Source organism: Equus quagga, chromosome 8 (genome assembly GCF_021613505.1).
Source record: "Equus quagga isolate Etosha38 chromosome 8, UCLA_HA_Equagga_1.0, whole genome shotgun sequence".
Classification (NCBI taxonomy): domain Eukaryota; kingdom Metazoa; phylum Chordata; class Mammalia; order Perissodactyla; family Equidae; genus Equus; species Equus quagga.
Window position 1 is genome coordinate 76958220 of NC_060274.1, and position 24980 is coordinate 76983199.

General features: G+C 37.2%; 1 protein-coding gene across 4 annotated transcripts in view; it reads right to left on the minus strand.

The window, feature by feature from the left end:
• The window catches only part of MACC1 (MET transcriptional regulator MACC1), a 66168-nt gene extending 41621 nt beyond the window's left edge, over positions 1 to 24547 (minus strand). For 2 of the 4 annotated variants that reach the window (XM_046669900.1, XM_046669903.1), the window contains exons 1-2: positions 24331 to 24547; positions 1813 to 1924 (exon numbers count right to left, since the gene is read on the minus strand). The gene's annotated coding sequence lies outside the window, so the exon portion shown is untranslated. Of the gene's footprint in view, positions 1 to 1812; positions 1993 to 24330 lie in introns of all 4 variants that reach the window. The other 2 variants (XM_046669902.1, XM_046669901.1) reach the window with 2 other exon arrangements.
• Positions 24548 to 24980: the final 433 nt, after the last annotated feature.

Genomic DNA, 24980 nt, shown 5'->3' on the forward strand with positions numbered 1-24980 from the left:
ATGTCCTATTTTCCCCACACTGGAATGCAAACCCTATAAGGAAGATGATTTATTTCTTTGTCTATTTTGTTCACTCCTGTATCCCCAGAACCTAGAACAGTTTCTAATACATAGTACATGCTCAATAAATAATAATGGAACGAATGTTGAATGAATTTCATGTCCCCTTGAAAACTGAAAAAGAAATGAGCTGGATTAACAGGCCAAGCTCATGTGCAACAAATCAATGGAAGTCTGTGAAGGTTTTCAAGGTGGTTTGCAAATCTAGCATATAGGTAGTTTACATGAATGGCTTTCTTGAGAGACATGCCAACCACACTGTGAAAGTTCTGGGAAGACTAACCAAGAAATGATATATTTAAATTCCACCATCTATTAGTTCTAGACCAACGTGAGAGAGGCTGCCTGCAAATATGAGATAGGGGAAAGAGACAGAGACAGATAGTTAGGCAGACAGACACACATACAGACACAGAGACAGAGAGATATACAGAGAGAAAGAGGGAGAGAGAGAGAGAAGGAGATTCAGGAAAGATATGAGACTCTGATTTCTATCCTTCCACCTTCTAATCTATATTATGATCTATGTTATATGAGAGGATTAAAGTGTCTCATTGTAAGTGAGTAGACCAGACAGTCACAAATATTTTCACTCTCCTAAATTATCTTCAGATTCATACATTGGAAAGCTAGTAAGTATCTGAATTCTTTCTAGTTTTTACATCCATCCTAAGACCTCATTCTGTGAAGATTTGAATAGCTGATTCCTGACCTATCTTGGTTATCAGTTTCAAGCATTTGATCTCCAAGTTCACAAAGACAATCATATGAAGTGATATTCTAAGTCAGTCCCCACTGGCTTTAATAGATAAACTCTTAGCTTGACTGAGGCCAGTCTTTTGAATTCCAAAGTGACTTAATAATAAAAGACGGAAATCTAGAATATGGAATAACTATAAATAAGTGGCACTCTAAAGATAGATAATTATCCAATGGGTAGTCACAGGACCAGGCATAGGGCAGTAAAAAAATAAACCACGACCATTTTATATGTTTGTTCAAACATATATAAATCATATCATTTTGTTATATCAAATATAATTACAATTATGCCAAATTAAATGTTTAAATTTGAAAAGTTTTCCTTTCAGCTTCCTTTATTCGAAACATTTTGATCCTACTATTTTAACTATTATTCAGCATTGTATAATATTTAAAGCCAAAAATTAACTAATAAATTGTCACTGGGTCTTGACATTAAATAAAATTTTTCTCTCAATACAAATTTTTCAGAACTGACAAATGAATATGAGTCAAGGCATAATAAATAAACATTCTTCTTTTGACTCTTTTGTTCAAAAAGGAATTGGCAGTGTCTTTTTCCATTCTCACAGCCTGCACAGATAATTCTAAAGCATGAAAAGTCTGGAGCAGTCCACAGCTTCAAAATGGCAACAAAGCCATAATCTGTTAGTTTTTGTCAAACCAAGAAAAATGGAAGGGTTTTTATCACAAGGTTTTTTTTTCCTAATAATAACCCAGGTTTTCATTTTTGAGAGGCTGGCTGTGAACCGTTGTTAGTGACAGAATGATCAGTGGACATATTTCCGTGACTTCTGCTGTTACAAAATTCAATTCGATGCTGACAAGAAGAACAAGTATTACTCCCAATAATATTTGCTTTCTGTTTTGTGAAAATACAGACTTTCCTTGGAAAACACAATTGCCACCATGTACACAAAGCCTATAAACAAGGGAGGGTATTAAAACTCAGAAAACAAAGCACTCATATTTTATGGATGGTTTGCTTACCTTTCTGTCACATCAGCTGCACCAGTCTGAACATTCTTGCTTAGTGGACATTTTATCTGTATCTGCAAATGAGTGGTAGTAACGCAGCATCTACTGTATCACTCATGGTCCACTAAGGAAAATAGAAACCATATGAGGTATTTCAAGCAGAGGGGACTAGTTACAAATGTGTCTGGGAGGCTGAAAGAGCAAAAAGCAGAAGGTGATTTAACCTAGACATTGATACCTGCAAAAAGCAGCTACTATACCCAGTGCCAGGGAAACAAATGGGAGGAGGAAGTGGTAGAACACAGGAGCCTGCTTGCTAATACATTTCTAGGGTGCCTCAAGAGATTCTGGGAATACCAAACAGGGGCCCCCCATGTCAGTACTTGGACCATGGATAAGGTGCCATGCAGTGGATACTTGGACAGCTAGGGCAAGATGTGTTGCACACAAGTCTGGAAACACAACAGGGCCCTATGTAACTGGTGCTGGAACTGCTGAGGAGGTACCACTCAGGTGGAGCCCAGGCTACTAAGGAACTCTGCTTACAGGTGCTGGTATAGCCAAGGGGAATGCCACCTGGCAGGTGTGGGGATATCTGAGGTGGCATTGGTGCTGGAACAAGGAAGAATTCTGTACTATGGGTACTGGAACCTCCAGAGGATACTGGAGTCCATAGCTTTTTGCCACTGCCAATGAAGGTCCAGAAGCTGAAAACAGGAAGTGAGTCACTTTCCTCCTGCTTCACTTCTCAGTCTTTTACCAGGACCTCTGATTGGCAAGACCTAACTGGAATGTTACTGGCAATAAAAAACCTGGAAAGATAATTTGTGGGGTATCAGAAACCTACAGCACAAAGAAGAGCACAGAGGGGCAAAAATGGAGGCGAGAGCAAACAGGCAAATGGCTGGCACATTTCCTATCTTCTATGCCAATTTTTCTGTAGTATTTATTAAACATGACTGTACCTAAATTCGCTAATGAGAATTTTGTTATCTCATTTTTATCACCTTACCAAAGGAATAAAATAATAAATAAATAAATAAGATATAAATAGAAGATAAGGATATAATATATATAATATGTATACGTAATATATAACTATACACTAGTGACCGTATTTAAGCCTGCTATTGAAGAAGTTCTGATTTTTTTCAACTTTAATAAAGGCACATTTAGTAGATTTATGCAAGCTACAAAATGATATCTATCTTTTGTTACTGTCATGAAGTCATGTTAATGGTCTACTTAAACCCTTACAATTCTGTTCAAATTCCAATATATGATGTTATTGAGCAGATAATTTATGCAAGAAGTATACAATCAAGGAAAATTTATTAGCCTTTGGTAGAGTAAAGATGACCTCTAATTCGATTCTTAGTTATCTTCTCATTGAGGTTCCCCCATGAATCTAGACTGGCCTTAGTGATTTACTTGACTAATAGAAAGCAGGAAAAGCAACGTGCTGGGATTTCCAAGTCTAGATCACAAAAAGCCTTGTAACTTCTGCCCAGGTCTCTTTGAAAATTTGCTCTGGGTGAAACCAGCTGCCGTTTAAGAAGTTTGGCTGCCCTGAGGGCACCATGCTGGAGAGGCTACATGTAAGTGCTCTGGTCAACAGTCTCAACTGAGGTTTGACTTCTAGTCACACCCTGCAAAGTGCCTGACATGAATGCGAAGCCATCTTGAACCCTCCAGACCAGCCCATCTGCAAACTGAGGGCCACAATCCACGCCATGAGGAGCAGAAAATCACCCAGCCAATGCCTACCTAAATCTCTGAGCTACCAAATTGTGAGATATAATATAAAAGATTGTTTTGAGCCACTAAGTTTTGGGGTAGTTTGTTATGTAGCAAGAGATACTGGAATATGGTCTTTCTAATAAGCAAAGACATGCACACGAAAGCAAATTATCCATGTCAAAATGTAACCTGGCTATGCTGGCTAAATCACCTAAAAAAAACTGAATCACAAAATAGTACTCAAGAAGCTTCAGAGATGAAGTATTCTCATATCTTACTAATGAAATCGAAAATTATTACAGTATTTAAGGGAACCTCTTTGACAACGGGAAGCTGATACAAGTTGAGTTTGGGGTTCCTCACCGCGATGAGTCCTTCAAGACACTGGGAGGGACCCTGATAACTTATGTTTGTAATTTTGTACTCTTTTTCTCAAAGAGCCCCCTTCCCCAAGTTGTATAAATTTCAGGACCCCCAAAATAGAATCTCTCCCTGGGGAATACATATGAATAATCATAAAACTTTTTTAGCCCTTCTCAGTACCTTGTATTTTCCAAAGAAAATAATTCAAAAGGAAGAGGGACAACTATGTTTATAAAAATCTTTTTCAGAGAATTATATATAATAGAAAAATAAACTGAAAATAACCCAAACGTTCTGTAATAGATGAATAATTGGGTAAATTATAAGCTATCAATTTAGAGCATGATGTCATCTTCTAATAAAGTAGTTGCAAAGTCTTTAACAACATGGGAAAGTGTTTATAGTATGTCTAAGTGAAAAAGCTAATCTTGAAAGTTTATATAAACTACGATTGCAAGAATAAAAATGTATATGCTACAGATAAAAACTAGAAGAAAGTTTGAAGAAGTGAGAACAGTCATGTTGAGGCAATGGTCATTAGATGTATTTTTACCTTTAATTTTTTTTTTTATTCACATTTCTCATCTAACTTGCAGCTCATTTCAGTCATTGGTAAGTGATGCAAGCTCTCTCAGAAATCAGTTTCTGAGGTTTTAAAAGAGATATCCTGTAAAAGCTGCAGCTAAACCAAGGGAATTACTGTAATGCCCAAATCTAGGGAAAGCAGGCCCAGCTGCGAAGGGCCACTTCTCTCTTCTTTGCAAGATGTAATGTGGAAAAATAAACTTCTCATTAGGAAGGTAAACTCAGACTCTTGGGGAAGTTTGGCATCTTTCTATTCCCTTTTTGCCTCATGAATGGCAAAGTAAAACTGTTAGAAGCCAGAAATCAAAGAGCCAACACTGTCTACATCCCCATATCCTCCATCTTTACACAAACAGGTATGTGCCTGAACATGCAGCCACACACACACATTCCTTCAAGTAGACATGTTTAAATAAAACTTTAGCTATTGTGATAGTTTTTTGGATATTGTGAAGTGGTGGAATAGAAATAGCAAGGTCTAGAGGCTAGTTCTGGGTTTGTGGCCAGCCGGTTAAATGACCGGCAGTGACTCCCAGCTTGCTGAGAGCTTCCATGTCTCCATCTATAAAATGAGAAGATCTTCACGATGTGATCACCAATCTCAGCTCCTGCCACCATCATCTGACTCTATTCACAAGTGAAATGGGGTCCATTTAAAAACCAGGGAACTTGTGAGGCCAAGCTGCACTGAGTGGGTTTTATCTATTTTTTATACCATAATTTTAGATCATACAATTTTAGATTATATAATTTTAGGTGATAGAAAAGAATTAAAAAGGAAGCCAGTTTCTGACACACAGCTCAGTGGTGACAGAGGCAGGGAACCTAGCTTTTCTTTTCTTCTCCAGACTTAGAAAACAGTACAATAAAGCAATGGCCCCCTTCCATGTTCTTTCTTTTTAGTTTTCTTTAGAAAGAAAACACAGGGAGAGACTTTTTAATCTGGCCCCACAGCAGAGGTATCAGAAACCTCTTAAGTAGGACTCACTCCTTTTACTCTACCCTTAAAAGCTTACACTTGACTCATTCAGGTCATTAAGGTGAAATTCAGGTCAACCTCTGGGCTCCTCTGGCTGAGGTCCAGTAGGCAACTATGAAAGAAAGACCAAGTTAGGAAATTTATTTCCACACAAAACATCATTTTTCTGTATTCAAGAACAATAAATAAAGTCTGCCTTTCAGATATGTTCTCACAATGTGAATTAAAAATTGCCTACCACGTAGTTTCCATTAAAAGCCATGCTGATACTAAGAGGGGATATGTGAACCATTCATAGCACACAGTTCTTCTAGTCTTATTACTAAATCAATTTCAATCACAAGGCAACTTTAAAAGTAAAGCATATTACTACAGCCTCCTATCAAAATGGCCTTTACAGACTGATGACTTAGGACTACTTCCTTGATATCACTCTTGGTAAAGATGAGATGTGACCATATACAAAATTTCTCTATGTTTTTGTAAAACTGTAATCATGAAACTTGCCCATTATGTTATCATATAAAGCCATGTATGGCAAATTATTCTCACAGTTTGGGGGTAGGAAAAGTTTCTCCTCCTAATCCTAATGTTTTCTCTTATTAAAAGACTGGTGTTTGGGGCTGGCCGGTGGTGCAGCTGTTAAGTTTGCATGTTCTGCTTCTCTGCGGCCCGGGTTTGGATCCCGGGTGCAGACATGGCACTGCTTGGCAAAAGCTATGCTGTGGTAGGCGTCCCACGTATAAAGTAGAGGAAGATGGGCATGAATGTTAGCTCAGGGCCAGTCTTCCTCAGCAAAAAGAGGAAGATTGGCAGCAGTTAGCGCAGGGCTAATCTTCCTCCAAAAAAAAAAAAAGACTGGTGTCTCCTCCTACTTTGGGTTTTACCTTGGCTACTAAGGAAACTTAGGTTGGGTTTTTGTGCATTTGCAGTAATTTCCCGCATCCCTGGTCTTTTGTTTATCTGTTTGTATAATATAATTAATCTCTTCACCCAACTCGCTGTACCTTGTCAATATTATGGGAGGCTTAGCTTTTATTGTTAATGGCTTTCAATTTTATTGTATATGCATTTTTATGATTAAGTACTTCAAGTTATATTGGAGAAAGGTAGTATATACATATATAACACTGTGTGTTGGTATATGTATGTGTGTGTGTGTGTGTGATGTGCAATATCTGCTATCATTGTCATAGAAAAAATATCTTAGAACTGAAAAGACTTCAGCAATAACTTAATTGAATGGTTTTAAACATAATTCTCTTATGCATGGAGAACTTATTTATTCAAATGAAATACTTTTCAAAACTTAAAGAAATACAGTTGGAAAACAAATAAAAGCAAAGCTCCTCTGGTTGAAAGGTAAGAGGATGACAGCTGTCTACCCTCACTTTGCTAGCCACCATTTTCACTGTAGTGGGGAGCACTGAACTCATCATCATCCCACAGAACTCATCGTTTTCCATGGTACACATTGGAACACTATCAATCAACTTCAGTTGTCTCCTTTTATAAATTTGGAAACTGAGGCAGTAACGTTATGAGTTATCTAAAACCACTTACCTAGTTGGTGATTAGGTCAACACCAGATCTCAGCTTCCCTGATTGCCAGATGTTTATTTTTATCACAACAGAAAGGTCAATTTTAATATTGGCTTAAAACTAAAATTGTGGAGTTTGAAAAGGGTTGAGTGATCTGAGGTTTTGTTAAAAACTAAAGAGAGTCTAAGATTTCCTTAAACTCAACAAGACAGCAAACATTATTTTATCTATTTTTTCCTCCTTCCAGGCCTAACCAGTGAGGGGCTGCCCTCTCTTCTTTTCAGGTCTGCTTACAATTGGTTCTGCCGCTTGCCTATTCCTAATGCAAAACTAATGGATTTAAATTTTTTTATCCTCTAAGCAAATAACCATGTGGCTCTGCATTTTTTGTGTATTAAATAAGCATGGCTAAGATAAAGATTCAGTGCAATCTTAGTGACAACTTGTTTTTCTTTCTTGGGCATTTTTAAATGTTGACTGACTTTGATTTTTAACATTATACATATCAAATTCCTTCATCTGTTAGTAAAACCTGCACATGTCCTTGCGTATGCACTATCAATAAACTGAGGACTGAATAAACTGGAGGGGTAATGTTGATTTTACAAATGTCTTCAGACAAAAACTAAAAACATAGAATGTAATTGTATGATGCACAGGGATTTCAGACAAACTTTGGATATATCATGCAAAGTTTTAAAAAGCCATATTTGAGCTGCAAAATTCAAAGCCATGATTCTTCGCACTCAATTTCAGGTGGAACAGAAAAGTTTGAGTCAAATTTTGATCATCGAATAGTAGACATAACATCATGGGTTTAAGAAAAATGCTTCCAAAGCTACCATTTACTGTTTGTTTTCATTTTTATTCCTTGACATATATATACAGGCTTATTTTGTCCACTAGAATATATAGGCAATTTCATTTATAGAAATATTTATTTAATAAAAACAATTTCAAAATAAACACTTTCAAGGATCTTAAGAAAAAAGTACCATTCTCTAGTGGTGAAACTCTGTAAGAGCAAAGCCATGAGGCTAACTGTCTTCCAATTACCACACTGACTCATCTAAGTAGAGAAGGGATCAACAGGAAGGTCTGAAGTTTGGGTATTAGCAAAGAAACCTCAAGAAGACTACATACATCTGGATGTCCCCGAGAGCATAGGATACCTGGGGCATGGAGGAGAGTGATGGAAAGAGAAGCAAACTATTGCCAAAAGATATTGATCAAAGCAATGGCTGATCTCTTTTCACAAGTGCTGGGAAAAACCTGGCACTAATTAAACTAGTGCCTGGGTAAAGTCCCAGGGACTTTTCTGAGCCAGAATTAGGCACTGGATCCAGAGGCAGCATGGGAGATCAAGAGGGATAAAGAGCCAAGCATATCATGCTAGTTCAGGATATAAACAATGAACAAAGCAGGATTGCCAAGGACTCAGTTTAATGGATGCTGGTCTCCTGGTGGGCAGGAGAGAATGAAGGGGGATCAGTTGGCCAACATAAACATTTAAAGCTTATCCAGAGAAGTAAACATTTTGTTCAGGCTCCACCCTTTGATTATTCAATCTTGTCTTGATAAGCAACTAAAGTCTGCCCCTGGTCCTAGCCTCCATTCTGGAATTCTCCACTCAGATCTCAGCCTCATTTTTAATCTCTCTAGTTCCCTTCTAAGGAAGCAAGATTTCTATGAGGGTTACCAATTTATGAGTCAACATATATATTATCCAATTACATCAATCAGAAGAATAAATTCCATACACCATAAGCAGCCTTAATATAGAACAAATCCTTCCAATGAGAGACAAAATAGGACCAAAAGAATAATAATCCGAATTGGCATAACAATGAAGAGTTCATGAAAAAGAGAGATCTACAGAGGACTCTTAGTAAATCCTTGACCATAGAAGTATGATGCTGAGACTGTGCAAAGAGAGGCTTTTTTAAATTATTAAACATTACAAAATATTTTTTAAAATGCAAAGCCCTCTATAATACTAGATCCTATGTGAGTTATTATTCTGCTGGCAGTAAAAAGGGATGACGGTAATAATAGTAATTTGAATTTATGGAGGGTCTATCATCTTAGAACTCATGCTTTTGAATGTTAGTTATTACTCCTCAGAACTATTTTAGAAGAAAGATGGCCGATGTTATTAACTCCTTTTGCAGATAAGAAATTGACACACGGGCAGATTATGTAGCTTATACAAGGCTTGCACAAGGAAGCTGGGAGTAGAAGGAAAAATTGTTAAGACACGGGCAGATTATGTAGCTTATACAAGGCTTGCACAAGGAAGCTGGGAGTAGAAGGAAAAATTGTTAGCTACAAAGGTGAGAATGTGGTCCATAGATAAAGAGTTGGCAGAGTTGACCTTCTTCTGTCCAGACACATGGAAAAAGTAGGCATCATCCCAGCCGATGATATCTGAGGCAAAAGAGGATTACACAGAGCAAAGGCCTGAGAGTGTGTGTGGAGTGCTGGAGGCAACAGCTTAACCCAGGAGACACCAGTGCAATATACAGGTAAGAGGCTTGGCTTCTTTTGTCAGCACAGTGGACACTCTGGCATCCTTGTGGTCAAAGCCAAGCCCCTACTCTAGTACCACCCTCCGCCACCACATCTTCCAACGACACCAGGGAGATTATCACATAATCATCAGGAAGCAATCCCTTCAGAACCATGCTCTGAAAGAAGGATTAGAAAGAGAATAAGTACAATTGCTCAAACTAAATAGGAAGCACATAGCAACAACAGAACACTTATTAGCATGAGAATTAAACATCAAAATGAATGAAGAGGACTTCATAGAAGTGAGTCAAGAGTACATAAAGTGTCATCCAAAAATAACACTACAGAATCCACTTTTAATCCTAACCACCTTCTTTTAATAAAAAATATAGACTTTTTATTTTAAAACAAATAATTCTTACTTATTTTTACTTTAAAACAATGTTTAAAATAAATTTAATAATAAAACTAAATGTTCTATAAAATGAATCAATAAGAAAGTTGTGAATTATATGTATTTTCATAAAGGAAAAAGGCCTTACAAACAGAGTTAAATCAGTTATGATTTAGCCACATCCTATATAATTATTAGCAAGATAGAGAAAAAAGGAAAACAAGTGGCTATACCATTTTGCATGCATATGCACACACATACACATGCATACACACAACATACACTCATTTAAAAGATTACTAGAAATGGAGAGCTACAGATAAATGTAAAAATATCTCTCCCATTAGCAAACAATATTGTCATATTTCAAAATAATAGCAATAAAAACAGAAGAAAAAACATGATGACATCCAAGAAAAAAAAGAAGTCACTGAGAGACCTCTGGTATCAACATTCTCAACCAACTTACTGGTCATAATAACAAATCCTGGAAGAGAAAGTAAATTGTTGTCAAATTGCAACAGGCAAGAGTGCATAGGTTAATCACAGGGAATTTCAACTTTAGGAAACAGCCAAAGTGAACTCAAGACACGAGAGATCAAGCAATGTGATTACATAAGAGGAGAGCAGAAGCAATGTGCTCAACCATCAGTGTCCAATTTCCTTTTTCTTGAGCCAGAAGAAATATTCTCATTGATGCATGGCTAGGCCTTAAGACATCCCTCGCCATCCTAAACTGGAAACATGGGTGCTATCCAATACTGGAAGTTTATAAAAGCCAGGCAATATTTTCATGCCTATCCCCTGCTTCTGGGCAGAGTGGACATTCAATGAGAATATCCAGGTACCATATACTGGCCAGCATCCATTCTGAGAGGCCAGTGTCCATGCCATATCCATTGTTGAATATTTTTAATATCACTGCATCCAGGAAAGTATCACTCTAAGCCTACCCAGATAGTTATTCATCTCTCTTTTTTAAAATCTTCAAAGATGACTGGGTATTATTTAGTAGGATGGATTTCTATTTTTATGTTTCTTTATTAAAATATATGTAATCTAAAGAGGGGGAAGTGGCACTATGTCATCTAAATCGATGAATCAAATATAAAGACCACCTTGGTGGGTGTTGGTCAGACTCAAAGGAAGGTGGACACAGTTTGCAGTTATAACAATAGAAGGATGAAAATAGCCAGGATCACAAAATACAAGAGGGCAGGAGAGACCCTTCAGCCTGTCTGCCCCATGGTATCATATAGTGTTTAGGAAATGAGTTCTGGAGGTTAAGCTATCAGGGTTCAAATGTCAGTTCCACACTGGAGTTTGCAGGGAGAAGGCTGAAGAGTGCTTTAGGTAAAAGGAATAGGATACACTTGATGTGCAAACAAAGCATGGCTCATTCAGGAAACAGCAAGTAGTTCAGGAAGGCTGGGCCATACTAGAGGGGTAGGGAGAGAGCTAGGAGAAGTAAGGAAGTGGCAAGAGGAAAGGATGCAGAAGGAAGTAGGAACTGGTCCTGAATGGCTTTATGAGACTTCCTGAGGAACTTGAACTTTAGCCTAAAAGAAAGAAGACAAAGAAGAGTTTAAATTAAGGAAATGACATGCTCTAATTTATGATCTACATTTTAGAAACATGGAAGACAAAAGGTGGAACAAGACTACAAGGAAAGGTGGCAGTGCTCTAAACTAGGAAAATGGTCATCAGAATGGAGAAAAGTGGACAGAGCCCAACTCATTCCTCATCTTCCACTCTTGAGCTCTCTAAGGATTACAAGTCATCCCTTGAGGTTTTGCATTCAAGCCCTCCTTAGATTCCATTTTTGAGCTTCAGTCTCTAAGGATGCAGAGCTTGGAGGTAACTCCCTTAGTCCATGCACGAGCTGGACCTCTCTGGCCTCCTATAAAGGAAGGGCGGAAAGTGGGGGGATGTTCATACCTCACTTGCTGCTAATTATCTTTATTTTTTTAACTGCTCCTATATTTTCTTCCTCCAATAAAACAGTTATCCACATACACCATTACATGTTTAATGTGAAGCAGTAGTTTTATTATGAATTTCATTTATCTTCATTTGTAAAAGACAACAGAAAGTAAATCTGGTCTTAAAACAATCTATGCAAAACCAAGTCAGTGAGTAGTTTCTTAGAGAACCATACCAAAGTGAAGAGATAATCTAGATAAGTGCAGTTATTTAGTATTTGCTATTGCTACTAAAGACTTTCCCATTCATTAAAAATGTCTTTTAGTTGAATCTACCGCTGTGAATAAATTTTATGGATTGTAAAATAAGAAGTATTAGAAACTAGAAACAAGATTGCATTTCCCACCAGTCCAGTAACAACATGGAAATGAATAAAGCCTCCTTCCCTTAGGGATTTCTAGATTTCAGAATATTCTCCATTGTACTGTGAAAGTAAAGTAAAGCCAATTTTATATTTCACATTTGCCTTGAAGGTCAACCAATGTGGTTTAAAGGAAGGAACATGGGCCTGGGAATCAAGGAATTTGATCAAGCTTCCAAACCTTTCTGATCTTTGATTTTTACATCTATTAGGTGGGAATAACAATTATACCTTTTCCACTGTGTTTTGTGAGAATTAAATGGTTTGATGTCTGTAATAAGGACCAAAAATTCTGTGATTTGAGAATGTTCTATATCTGCTTCATCAAATCAGGTAGTCAATAGCTGCATGTTGTTGCTGAACACTTGAAATATGGCTAGTGCAACTGAGGAAGTGTATTTTTAATTTTAGCTGATTTTAATTAATCTAAATTTTAAAAGACACATATAGCTAGTAATTACTGTATTGGAAAGTGCAGCCCTAGAGTATGGTTTTAGTTTCAATTATTCCTACTGCAAGTTAACTAACTCTACTCTGCTTTGGAAATTCATAGATTAGTATATTGTCCTTGTAAGAATGAGTGTTTCCCTTATATGTAAGCAAAGATAGGTATGTAACCATTTTAAATACAATTTGTGAGAAGAATCAGAGTGCAATTGCATTTTTGTCCACCACTTTCCTTTTAAAAGTTTATTCACTGGGGGGAGTTTTGTCCCATACCACTGATGAAAATTCCCCAGTTAGCCCTCTATATATTCTGGTCACTCTTAGATTTAAAGAAAATCCTGTGGTTACTTTAAGTTGCAAAATTTAGTTTTGATTCATAAATGAGAATGCCCCGTCCAGTATTTCAATCAGCACACCAATATTCCAGTGTAAGGCAGATCCCCCTGTCTCCATGCCCTACAAGTACACAGCCTTCTGGGGAGGAGATGCAGTGCACATGTCTTTTTCTACCTCACCTCCTCCATTACCCAACTTGCAAGCTCCTGTTACTGAAGCCTCCAAAGTTAGAGAAGAAGGAAGGGAAGGGAGAAATAAAACAGGGACGTTTTTATTCTACTGGTATGATTGAAAGCTGGCTTTGCCTCTGCAATGTTTATTGCTGAAACTGGGGGGATGGGGGGAGGGGCGCTGGCCCACACACAAGTATACGCAAGTGAGCTTTGGGGGATCCTCAGAGGCTTATGATTGTACCGCCTGTGAAGCGAGCAATGCATCTAATTCTTCTTTAGTTATGCCTCCCTCAGCTCTGGTTTTCTAGCAGGAAAACACATCAAGCTTTCCAGGAGAGTGAAATGAAGCCACTTCCTCTAAGCTTGAGGTAAAAAAGTATCATCCTTCATTTCTATCTCTCTATGTTGGGTTAGCTCTCCAAAAACCATTCTCACAAAATCCTCTCAGTGTTTTTTCTCCCCTTATTTTTCTTTATAACCTGGAAGTGGGTGAAGGGCAAGAACTGTGAAAATATTCCCAACAGGGATTTTAGTCAGAAACCTCTTTTGGTGTTGGAAATCAGTTGTCTAAAACTCTTAGCCAAATTTCCAATTTAACATCCTTGATCACTGCAGCTTTGTTAATAGGAACTACAGACAGGAAATTACATAAAAATCATCAATACGAGACCAATAAATAAACTTTGGCATATTCATAATCGTTGAGGTAAAAAATAGTGTAGTATCTTCATATGCAATGATATGGATCAATCACTAAAATACATTAAGTAAAAAAAGGAAGGACATTAGACACTCTATATGCTTAGAATATTTATTACTGGAAGAAGTCAAAAGAAACTGAAAGCTGCCAAGCTGCGCTTCTGAGGAGAGGACTCAGAGACTAGAAACCTGAAACCTGTTGTTTCAGCTTACATTTTATTCCACATGCTTTTATATTATTTAGATTTTTTATTGTGTGTAAGAGTTACTTTAAGTTTTTTTTTTAAATATCTTTGTAAATATACTTGGATATATATTAAACACTCTATTCATTGTTCAATTTTTTAAAATATTATTTTCAAGTCTTTCTATTTGGCACAAAGTCTCCAACATCTTTTTTTCAGCCCTGACATCCTGACCCAGTTATTTCTAAATGTAAGACCAAGTGAAATGCAACTCCCAGACAATTTACCAGCTCATTTATAACATCAACCTTTGCAAATGGGAATGAAACACCAAAGACAGAATAAATGAGTCTATATTTTTCAGTAGATGCATTAGCTGTAACGAACATGCTTTCTTTTCACAGAAGAATACAGAAAAGATAGGTTGAATTACAGGTATAACATAACAACTACACTCATACTATAAGTTTTTAAGCTATATGAAAATATAGAGGAATTAACATCTCCACGTGGAAAATGATGCTTGATTCTTGATATTCAAAAACAAGTAATATTTTTTTACTGAATTTTCAGTTTATTAAAATCATCCAAAAAGAGAGACTGTTCACTTTGCTGGGGACTTGCTATTTTTCACTTAGGAAAGGATACAGAGGATCCTCTTAGCACCTTAGAATTAAATTAATGCTATAGATATAAAGGAGAAAGTTTCAGCAAATAAAAAACACTTTGACATATGAATTAATATGTAAATTAACACAATTTGTTTCTTTAGAATGGCAAAAAATTGAGAAGAGAAACCCACATATAGTTTATCTCTAATAAATTTTCACAAAGTCAAACTGGCTTTTTTCTAATAACATAGATTTGGTCGTAAAATATTTCCTGTAACTTCAGTCAGGAAGAGAAATTGAAAGCTATGTTATAGAATTAAAGTTAAGTATTTAATTTCATACAAAAGAAAAAATGAGAAGAAAAACACTAGAAGACAACAAATTACAGTATTACAATAAATATTCTAAAAATGTATTTTCCAGGACAAACAAGAGTTGGAAGAAGCCCAGATCCCAAAGGCCTTCCTTGGTCCTCTTCCTGCTTTCCCTGTCTGTGGCTGATTAGGTCATGACCTCAGCTTCCTAAAAAAGCTGCCCCCTCCTCTACTTTCTTAAATTAATATCCTAGTGGTTTTCCAGCTATTGCTTGATCATTCCTTCCCTGTTTTTTCCTGCGGCTCCACCTATGTTACCTGTTTATTTAAACACTCCCCACTGTTTTCTAGTTCTTCTCAATCTCAGTGATCTCCTTCAGCTACTACAGTCTTCCCCATGATTCCAAATTCCATTTTTACTGGAAAGGTCAGTGATCTTTGTCTCTAACCTAGATCTCTGCCCTGAGTTGCAGAACCGTAACAGACACCTTCAGAATGTCTCTGTGTGAATGCTGCCATATCCTTAGACATTTCCAAAGTGGAACTAACTCATCTTTCCTTTCTTAACTCCACCAACAAAAACGCCTGTTTCTTTTCCTGGACTTTGCCTTTGTTGACAGTTTCATAACCTCCGCAGTCATTTCTGATGAAAATCTTGGAGCCCTCTTGAATTCCATTCTCTCTCTTATACATCACATCTGTCTACTTGATAAATCCTACTGCCACAGTCTCTTTTTTATCCAATGCCACGGTAACTACCCTGGGTTTTCTCCTATTATGTCCTTTCTGGAGTCCCAATCGCCTCCTCATTGCACTGGTCTCCCACTTTCTCATCTCTTCCTTCCTTAAGCCATTCCACCCACTGCCACCAAAGTCATCTTCTTGAAACACAGGTCTAATTATGGCATTCTGATGTCTTTCCCTGCCGTTCTACTAAAAGTGCTCTGGACAAGACTTCCAGTGAAATTGAAAGGATACCTTTCATTTTTATTAGGCCCCTCTGTGACACGTGACACTATTAACTTCTCCCTTCTTAAAAAGTTCTCCTTCTTTGTCTTCAATCACTCTACTCTCCGTTGGAATTTCTCCTATTTCTCTGGTCTCTCCTTCTCAGTCTCCACTGCGGCTGTTTCTTCCTCTGATTAAACCTTAATATTATCAAGTCAAAGGGCACCACCCTAAGCCCCCTACTCTTCTCATGCTCTTATCCTTAATATCTCCAGGAGACCCCATCCACATCCATGACTGTAGTTATGCCTAGGGACTGCTGACTCCCACATCTATCTATCTCTAATCTATCTACACTCCTGACTCCCAGACCCATCCAATTGCTTAAGCAATTTCTCCATGTGGATGGTCAAAGGCATGTCAAAGTCCACTAGCCTCAAGTGAACTCACCTATCCTTTCTCCCACACCTGTTTCTCCTGCATTCCCTATCTAAGGGAACAAGGACAGGACCATCCAAACAGTTAGTTACTTGTGTCAGAAATGTGGAGGTAATCCACAATCAATTTTACTCCATTCCTGCACCCCAGTCACTGTCCCTAATCCACTAATTTCTGTAAAATTAATATCTCTGAAATCTTCTGCCACATTGCATCACTAGTAAGATTTCATTTGTGTAAGCTCTATTTTTTTCTCATCTAGATTTCTGTAATAAATCCTACCTGGTCTGCTGCCTCCAATCTTTTCTATTCTCAAGTCACAGTATTTTGAGGATGATGTTTCCAAAATGAAGTTTCATCAATTCAATTTCTTGTTAAGTATTCTATACGGGCTTTCCTTCTCTTGTATGATACAGTCAGGAGTTTTAGTGGGTAGTATGGCTTATAATTCAAATTCTAGAAATTTCTCTTTAAAAATAATAAGATATGTCCTATGAATTTTGTACAAGAATGTTCAATGTGGCAGTATTCATAATTGAAAATATTGGGAGAAACAGATATTTTCAAGGGTAGAAGTTTGGTTAAATTATAATATCACATACCAATGAGCAATTAAAATCATATTATAGAAGAATATAAATGATATGGAAATGTGTAGTATATTGTTAAGTGAACTAAAATGATTACATAACTTTTTTTATAAATTATTCATTCTTATTATCTATTATAGGCATAAAAAGACTCATAGGATATACACAGAAATCTTGAAGATGTACATCCTTGTTAAGTACGATTGGCATTCTCAAGTTTTCTACAGTGAACATGCAACACTTTTGAAATCAGAAAAAAAATTAAAATAAATGCTATTTTATAAAAGACAAAACTCAGTTGTCAAATTTCCTCGAGCAATTTCCTTTATCCCAAAAAGTATCTTGGAATATCTCCCACTGTGGGCCTCCCTCTCCTCACACACTTCCCCAGCCTGGGTTAGGCATCTCCATCCTGAGCAAACCCCTGCCTTAGTTCTCACATTGTATTATCAGTTTTACATACACATTGGCCACTTCCTCTGTAATATGAGCTCCTCCCTATATCCCCAGCACTAAGCAAAGTACAGGTAGAATAAAAGTTTACTGAATAAATAAATGAATAATGCCACTCATCTCACAGTGACTCACACTGATTCCTCACTGCCTTCAGAATAAAGTGCCTGCTTCTTAGGCTGATATTTGAAAAGCCTTTGGAATTAGAGGCAACCTTTCTTTTCAGTCTTTTTTCCTCCAAATTTTTGTCCCCATTTCCCCAAATACTATACCTCCAAGCACGCCTATCTATGGGAGGGATGATGCCTCACTCACTGCTGTATCCCACAGCTTAGCTCACTCAGTGCCTCATACATAGTAAGTGTGCAGAAATTATTTGTTGAATCAATGTTTGGATAAATTAACTTTACCAAATATATCTTACACTTTCCACTTCCCCATATTTTCTAAAAAACTACTCCCTCCATTTATTGCCTTTTTAACTTCCTTTTTCTTGTCTTCAAAGCTCAGTAAAGTTTGATCACCTATAAGAATCATTTTCCAATCTTCCTAGGCAAATCAAATTCTCCCCAGTACAAATACAGCACTTATTTGAGACTTCCCCTTACTTAATTAGGCTCTTTTGATGTTATTTAAATATTAGCTGGATTCTAAATTTTTGGAAGTTAAGGACTATGATACTTTAATGTCTCTCTTCCCAGTCTCTTCCTACCTATCCTTTCCCACCTGTCCTCGCTGGGATAGACTGAGTAGATATGGAATCCACCACCCTACTTACTAACTATTGATGTAATATTTCTGTGAATCAGTTTCTTCATCTCTAAAGTGGCTAGGATATCATTATCTGCCCCCCCAAATTAATCAAATAAGATAATGTAATTAAAGTGCTTAGGACAATACTTAGCACATGGTAAGCGTTCAATGGTGTTAACAGTTGTTATCAGTGTTATTACTAACATAATTAACACTAAAGATAATGTCTCTTAAATGGACAAGTCAGTCAATCCCTCATACCACAGGCTGAGAAACAAGGAGGTTGATTTGAGATCAACTTTTGAACTATATTGTAGAGATTGGAATGTTCCAAACATATCTGAGTCTCCCAGATGCCACAAGCGTCTGGTTTTCATTTACATCTGGAAAGATTATTGAACTAGAACATTTGAGATAAACAAGTGTGTTGAGAATGGGAAGAAACAAGAACTCTCATTCATTTTGACTAGGAATATAATGTGGTATAAATATTCTGGAAAGTAATTCATCAGTATCTTATAAAATTGAAGATGCATATGCCTATGACTCAGCAAGTCTACTCCTAGAAATATCCACTAGAATAATTCTTACATTTGTACACAAGTGACATGTATAAAAATATTTGTTGGGGCTGGCCCTGTGGAGGAGTCATTAAGTTCATGTGCTCTGCTTCAGTGGCCTGGGGTTTCACTGGTTCGCATCCTGGGTGCAGACACGGCACTGCTCCTCAGGCCATGCTGAGGCGGCGTCCCATATGCCACAACTAGAAGGATCCACAACTAAAATATATAACTATGTACTGAGGGGATTTGAGGAGAAAAAGCAAAAAAATATATTTGTTATAGAGCTACTTACAATAGCAAAATACCTTACACCTATGAAAATGAATAACTGTGCTACAAAAGTCTACATGGATTAATCTCAAAAGTACAATAGTGAGAGAAAAGAGCAAGTTATAGATGAATAAGGTATACTCTAATATTTATATAAAATTTTTAAACATTCAAAACAATATTATATACTGTTTATGGTTATATTCACATAGCAGTGGAAAAAATAAAAACACAAAAATAAAAACAAAATAAAAACAGACAATGGAGAGAGAATCTACAAAGTCAGGATAGCATTAACCCCTCAGGAGGGAAAGAGAGGAATAGGATAAGGGAGGGTGCTTTATTTTTTTAACTTTCTTTTATTTATTTTTTTTAAAGATTGGCACCTGAGCTAACATCTGTTGCCAATCTTCCTTTTTTGTTTCTTCTTCTCCCCAAAGCCCCCGAGTACACAGTTGTATATTCTAGTTGTAGGTCCTTCTGGATGTGCTGTGTGGGACGCCACCTCAGCATGGCCTGATGAGTGGTGCCATGTCCATGCCCAGGATCCAAACCGGCAAAACCCTAGGCCCCCAAAGCGGAGTGCATAAACTTAACCACTTGGCCATGGGCCGGCTCCTATTTTTTCTAAATTTTGAATACTATATTTGTTAAGCTGGGAGGTGAGTACATAAGTCTTTGTGATATTTATCTATCTTTAAATATCTTTCTACTCTGTATTGTATGTATTAGGGAAACATCTAAATTAAGTGCTTTTCCCAATAGAAATAGAAGACACAAAAAACTCTGCTCTACCATCCCTGAAAATGAAACCTGGTGGCTATTCTCCTAGCTTGAAATGGAGATGTTTTTGTTACTGTGAGGACACATCCTATAAAGAAGCCTCATCTCTGAGGCAGGTAGTGGCCACAGTAATCAAGAGAGAACTCCCAAGAGAAAATAAAATGTTGGGAAGAAACAGTCAATTTGCTCTTACTTCCCCTTCCCATCCCTAGATACCTGAAATTCTCTTTCTTCAGCATTCCTTCTTGAGTGGGGCAGAAGGAAGAGCAGAAATAAGTTTCATTTTAATGAGGGAGTTGCTTGCTGTCTCCGTTTCTCTGGCCAACTCTGATGGCTCTCCAGAATTCCAATCCCATGTGATTAACAATGCAGTTCCATTTCCACTGGAGAGTCACCTCATCTCAATTTCAAATTACCTGAAGTACCAAAGATCATGTTCCCCCCACAAAAACTAGCTCCCTCTCTTTTGCCTCAGTGTTACTGTCATTCTCTCAGACCACCAAGTTTAAAAACTCGAGAGCATTGTGGAAGCTGTCTTTTTATTATTACTTAATTTTCTTTTTGATTGAATGACTTTCTCATCCCTCTCTTCTTTTCCATTTTCATTCCCAGCACCCAGTATTTATTCATGCTTAGATTATTAAAACCTATTTCCAAAGTGTTCTCTTTGCATTCATGCTCCCTGTGCTCTGTAGGGAAGAAGACATTTCCTCTACCTGCTCTGGGTCCTTCTGGCTGGAGAAGGAATTAAATTCACATGAGACAGAATAACAGGAGAAAATTAAACACACCTTTATAACACGTATACACGGGAGAGGCTCAGCCAACCTGAGCAACTTGCCAAAACGGCTGAAGCCACCACCTTAAATATCATCTTCAGCTACAGACAAAGGAGGATGTTGGGGGTGGGGGTAGTCAGTTATGGGAGGTTACCAGACAAGTACAGTAAACAAGAGTAAGATTATTATGAAGATTTAAGTCCTTGCCTTCTGCATTAAGAGTTTCTAGAGATAAGGTCATACCCCTCTTCTTCCTGGTACAGAGAAGGAGACACTTTACAGATGGAGATTTCCTTTACAAATGTAAATGTCTCTTAACAAAGGGTAAGTAAATTCTGCTTTTCAGAGTTTCTTTCCTGTCCTTAGTTATTTAAAAGTAACCAGCCCCAAATAATCCTCATGCTAAAGAGACATATCTTGGGGTGGCCAATTCCAGTCTCCCACATCTCCAACCCACCTATATGCCATTCCTTGGATGATCTTCCTAAAGCACAGCTTTCGAGATGTTGTCGCTGGGTCATGACCCTTTTGGAACTCCACCATCTAGAAGCTGAAGTCCAAAACCCTTTAAAGCTTCCACAATCAACCTTCTTCCTGCATCATCACCCAAAGCTCCCTAGGACACCTCCATAGAACATCCAATATCGCTCCTTTTCAGCTATACATAAAAACAGCCTATTTAATTTCGCTTCCTAATTTTTTCACTTGATATTGCATCTAATTCAATGTTTCCCAAACTTCAGGCATTCTGATACTTTTTCATTTTTCTATTACCAAGTATCATCTGAACTATTTTTTACTTAATATTTTTCTGTAAATCCACTGTCATTTTAGCTCAGATAAGTCTTTTAAAAGCAAACTTCCATCAGTATCATATATGGAAAAACCAGTATTGATTGGAATAAATAGACAATAGCTATAAAAATAAATGTTATTCTAAAAGTTAAGCTATAACTAAATTCTTTTTCCTCCTAAAATCATCAAGCCTGCTACTTACTATATTGTTGTTATAAAGGAGGATTAAACAAGTGTTGGAAGAATTTTAATCATATTAACAACAAAACTCTGTCCTTGAAGAATTGAAAGTAATTTGAAAAATATAATAACTTTCTCAGTGTGTAACTTAATGTTACTGATTTTCTAGTCCATATATTGCCTACAATCATTTCATCCATACAAAGTTTTGGAAACACAACTTTAGATGAGATATTCTCTTCATCTGTTTCTGCCATTTCCAACTCTGCACATCCTTCCAGGCCTGGTTACATCTCCACCACTTTCCTGAGTATCATCCTGATATTCAGTACACCATGACCTCCCCTTCCTCTGGCCTTCTGGGCATGCATTTCTTCCAGGTTTGGAAAGTCACTTTACTCTGCCTTTGCTGACTCATATGCAAGTTTTCAATTTTTTTTTTTTCTGTTCTCCAATGATTATAGTTCAAGCAAAGATTTATGGAGGCTTCTTTTTAATCCCATGATACTGAGCATCATACCTTCTAAGGAGTGGGAATTAACCAACAGTGACTCCAGGAATGGCATGAGTGATTGATGGATTAGGACTTCCTCCTTTTAGCTATTTATGAGTACATATCTTCTCTAGTATACTAAGATTGCCTCAAGGGCTATGCCTCAGTCACTCTTTAACCTCAAGTCCAGGCCAGTGGGAGAATACTGTAGAACTGCTAGAAGTAATTGTTAAATGGATAAATGACACTTCCTAGAAGAAGTAGACTATAGATGGCATTCAACAGCAAAAACAATGCTGCCCTTTTAGACTGTATACTATATTTATCAAGTGCTTCTGCAGCTTTCCTTCTCCTTTGTTTTCATTGTAATGCTCCCCTGGACTTGCTGAATAGCTCCTGAGAGAGTTTACATTTAAATGGTGTATTACATGCAAAACTTTGAACACTCAGCACAAACACTGCTTGCTATCACCTTCAGCTATCACCAAATACCATAAATGATACTTAGTCTTAATAGACAGCTAGGCATATGTGTGGCCATTCAAGAAAAGATTTTCCAAAAATCCAACAACATGTTTTCAAGTTTAAGATCAGTATAATTCCAGATTGTCCTTTGTCCTGCAAATTATCTAATAAGTTTTTGGTAAGATGGTGTTTACAGATCCTGTCTTTTTTTTTTTTTTTTTGCTGAGGAAGATTAGCCCTGAGCTAACATCTGGTGCCACTCCTCCTCCACTTTATATGTGGGTTGCTGCCACAGCATGGCTAACAAATGGTGTAGGTCCATGCCTGGGATTTGAACCTGCAAACCCAGGCCGCTGAAGTAGAGTGTGCCAAACTGAACCACTACACCACAGAGCCAGCTTACAGAGCCTGTCTTAATAGTCTTTTTTATCTCTAAGATACAGACACATAAAAATAATCTGTTTATAAGTTAGCTACAGGGAAGCTGAGAAAACTGGGATAAATAATACATTTGAGTTGTAGCTAAAGTTGTCAAGTAAGTTGTAACTAATAATTATGACTTCATAATTCCAATATTGTGTACAGTACACATTAAAATCATATGAAAAATCACTATTATGAATTAGAGATAATTATGTAATTAAGTTAAGGAGAGTATAAAAGGATCACCACAAAGGTCCAGAGAACTTTAAGAGTACACCAGAAATGCATCATCATCATACTAATTACTGTTATGTAAAAACCAGACACTATATAGGTGATCCAACGTGAATCCCAAAATTAGATCCACTATAAATGGACTTAGACATTTCTAAGGAGTCGGGGACATCTTAGTAAATGGGAGGCACCAGAATTTTCACTACATGCTCTTTGATCTGTTTTTTTCCTAAGGGTGGTGAAAAATATATAACAAAGTTTACCATCTTCACCATTTGTAAGTGTATATTTCAACACTATTAAGTATATTTACATTGTTGCACAACGAATCTCCAGAACGTTTTCAAGTTGCACAACTGAAACTCTATACCCATTAAACATTTACTATTTGCCCCTCCCCCCAGTCCATGCCAACCACCATTCTACTTTCTGTTTCTATGAATTTGACTACTCTAAGTACCTCATATAAGTGGAATCATACAGCATTTTTTTTTTTTTGGTCTCTTTGATGTACTTTTGAAGCTTAATTGAAACTTATTTAGGAAGAAACCAAGCTGATCATCTGACAGTTATTATCTAACCATTTAGTTAGTACAATGCACTATGCTAATTTCATTCTATTAACCCAATAAGGTAGGTTTTATACCCCCTTTACAAATGAGGAAACTGAAGGTTAACAAGGTGAAGCATCTTACCAAAGGTCACACATCTAACAAGCAGTGGGGACACCAAATCCAACTTTATCTGACTTCAGCCTTTTCAACACAACTGGCTGCCTTCTGAAATATTTAAAATTTCCTGAGGATTTCGACCATCTACACGTTTGAAGCTACTCAGACTGTTTTTTTTTTTTTTTTACATTTGACTTTGAATGTTCAATGTCTTGCTCTTCTTTTTATAAATTATTTTATTCTGTATCCTCTCTCAAGTTATTATTCTATTCTATGTCTCAAAGTTTATCATAAACCACATCCCACAAACCCACAGAACATAATTACCTTCCCTTTTTTCTTCCCAAGCTGGGCTTAGGATGGAAGAAACATTTAGTTTGTTCAATTGTTCTGGAAATGACAGAGTTTCCTAGTGTGTGCCATACATCAATAGTGAAAAACCCATTAATTTTTTAAGAACAACACTTACAGTTGTGGAAATGAACTCCAGCTTCTTCAGTTCAGGAACATTGTTTTAGTGAATGGAAGTTAGTCTACCAAAACCGAGGACTCTCTTCAAACGTGCCTTGCTCTGTGTGCCGCGCCTGAACTAAAGCTTACTAAGCCACCTGGGACTAGAAGTCCTCCCAGTGTGGCTCCAAGGTTGCCCAACCAGAAATTCTAATAGGCAAAACAACTACAATGCCCACAATTCAGACTCCTCAGCTGAAACCAAGAGAAGAGGGTGGGTGGCTACAGTTTCACCCTAGGAAGAACGGGTAAATAAATGGAAAAGCAGTAAGTTAAAAAAATCAGATGGGTGTATCTAAGAACAATTTGTAAATATGTACCTATTTCTATAAAAAGAAACAAAAGTGGTTGATGTTTGCAGAGGAATAAGATGTTTGGAAAGAAATAAAAAATCTTCATGCAAACAAATCCTCCTGCCGCTGTGGAACCTGCCCCACCAGATTCTCTTTCAGTGATTCAGAGCTGAGGATGCCTCACTGCCTTGTGGAGCAGGTGAATAAGGACTTCCTAGGTGAGGCCTGACAGCCTCTAGTTCCTCCTACGTCAGTACTGTAATTGTCACACAGAGGTACTACAGATACAATGGTGACCTTTTACCTGTCATCTTCT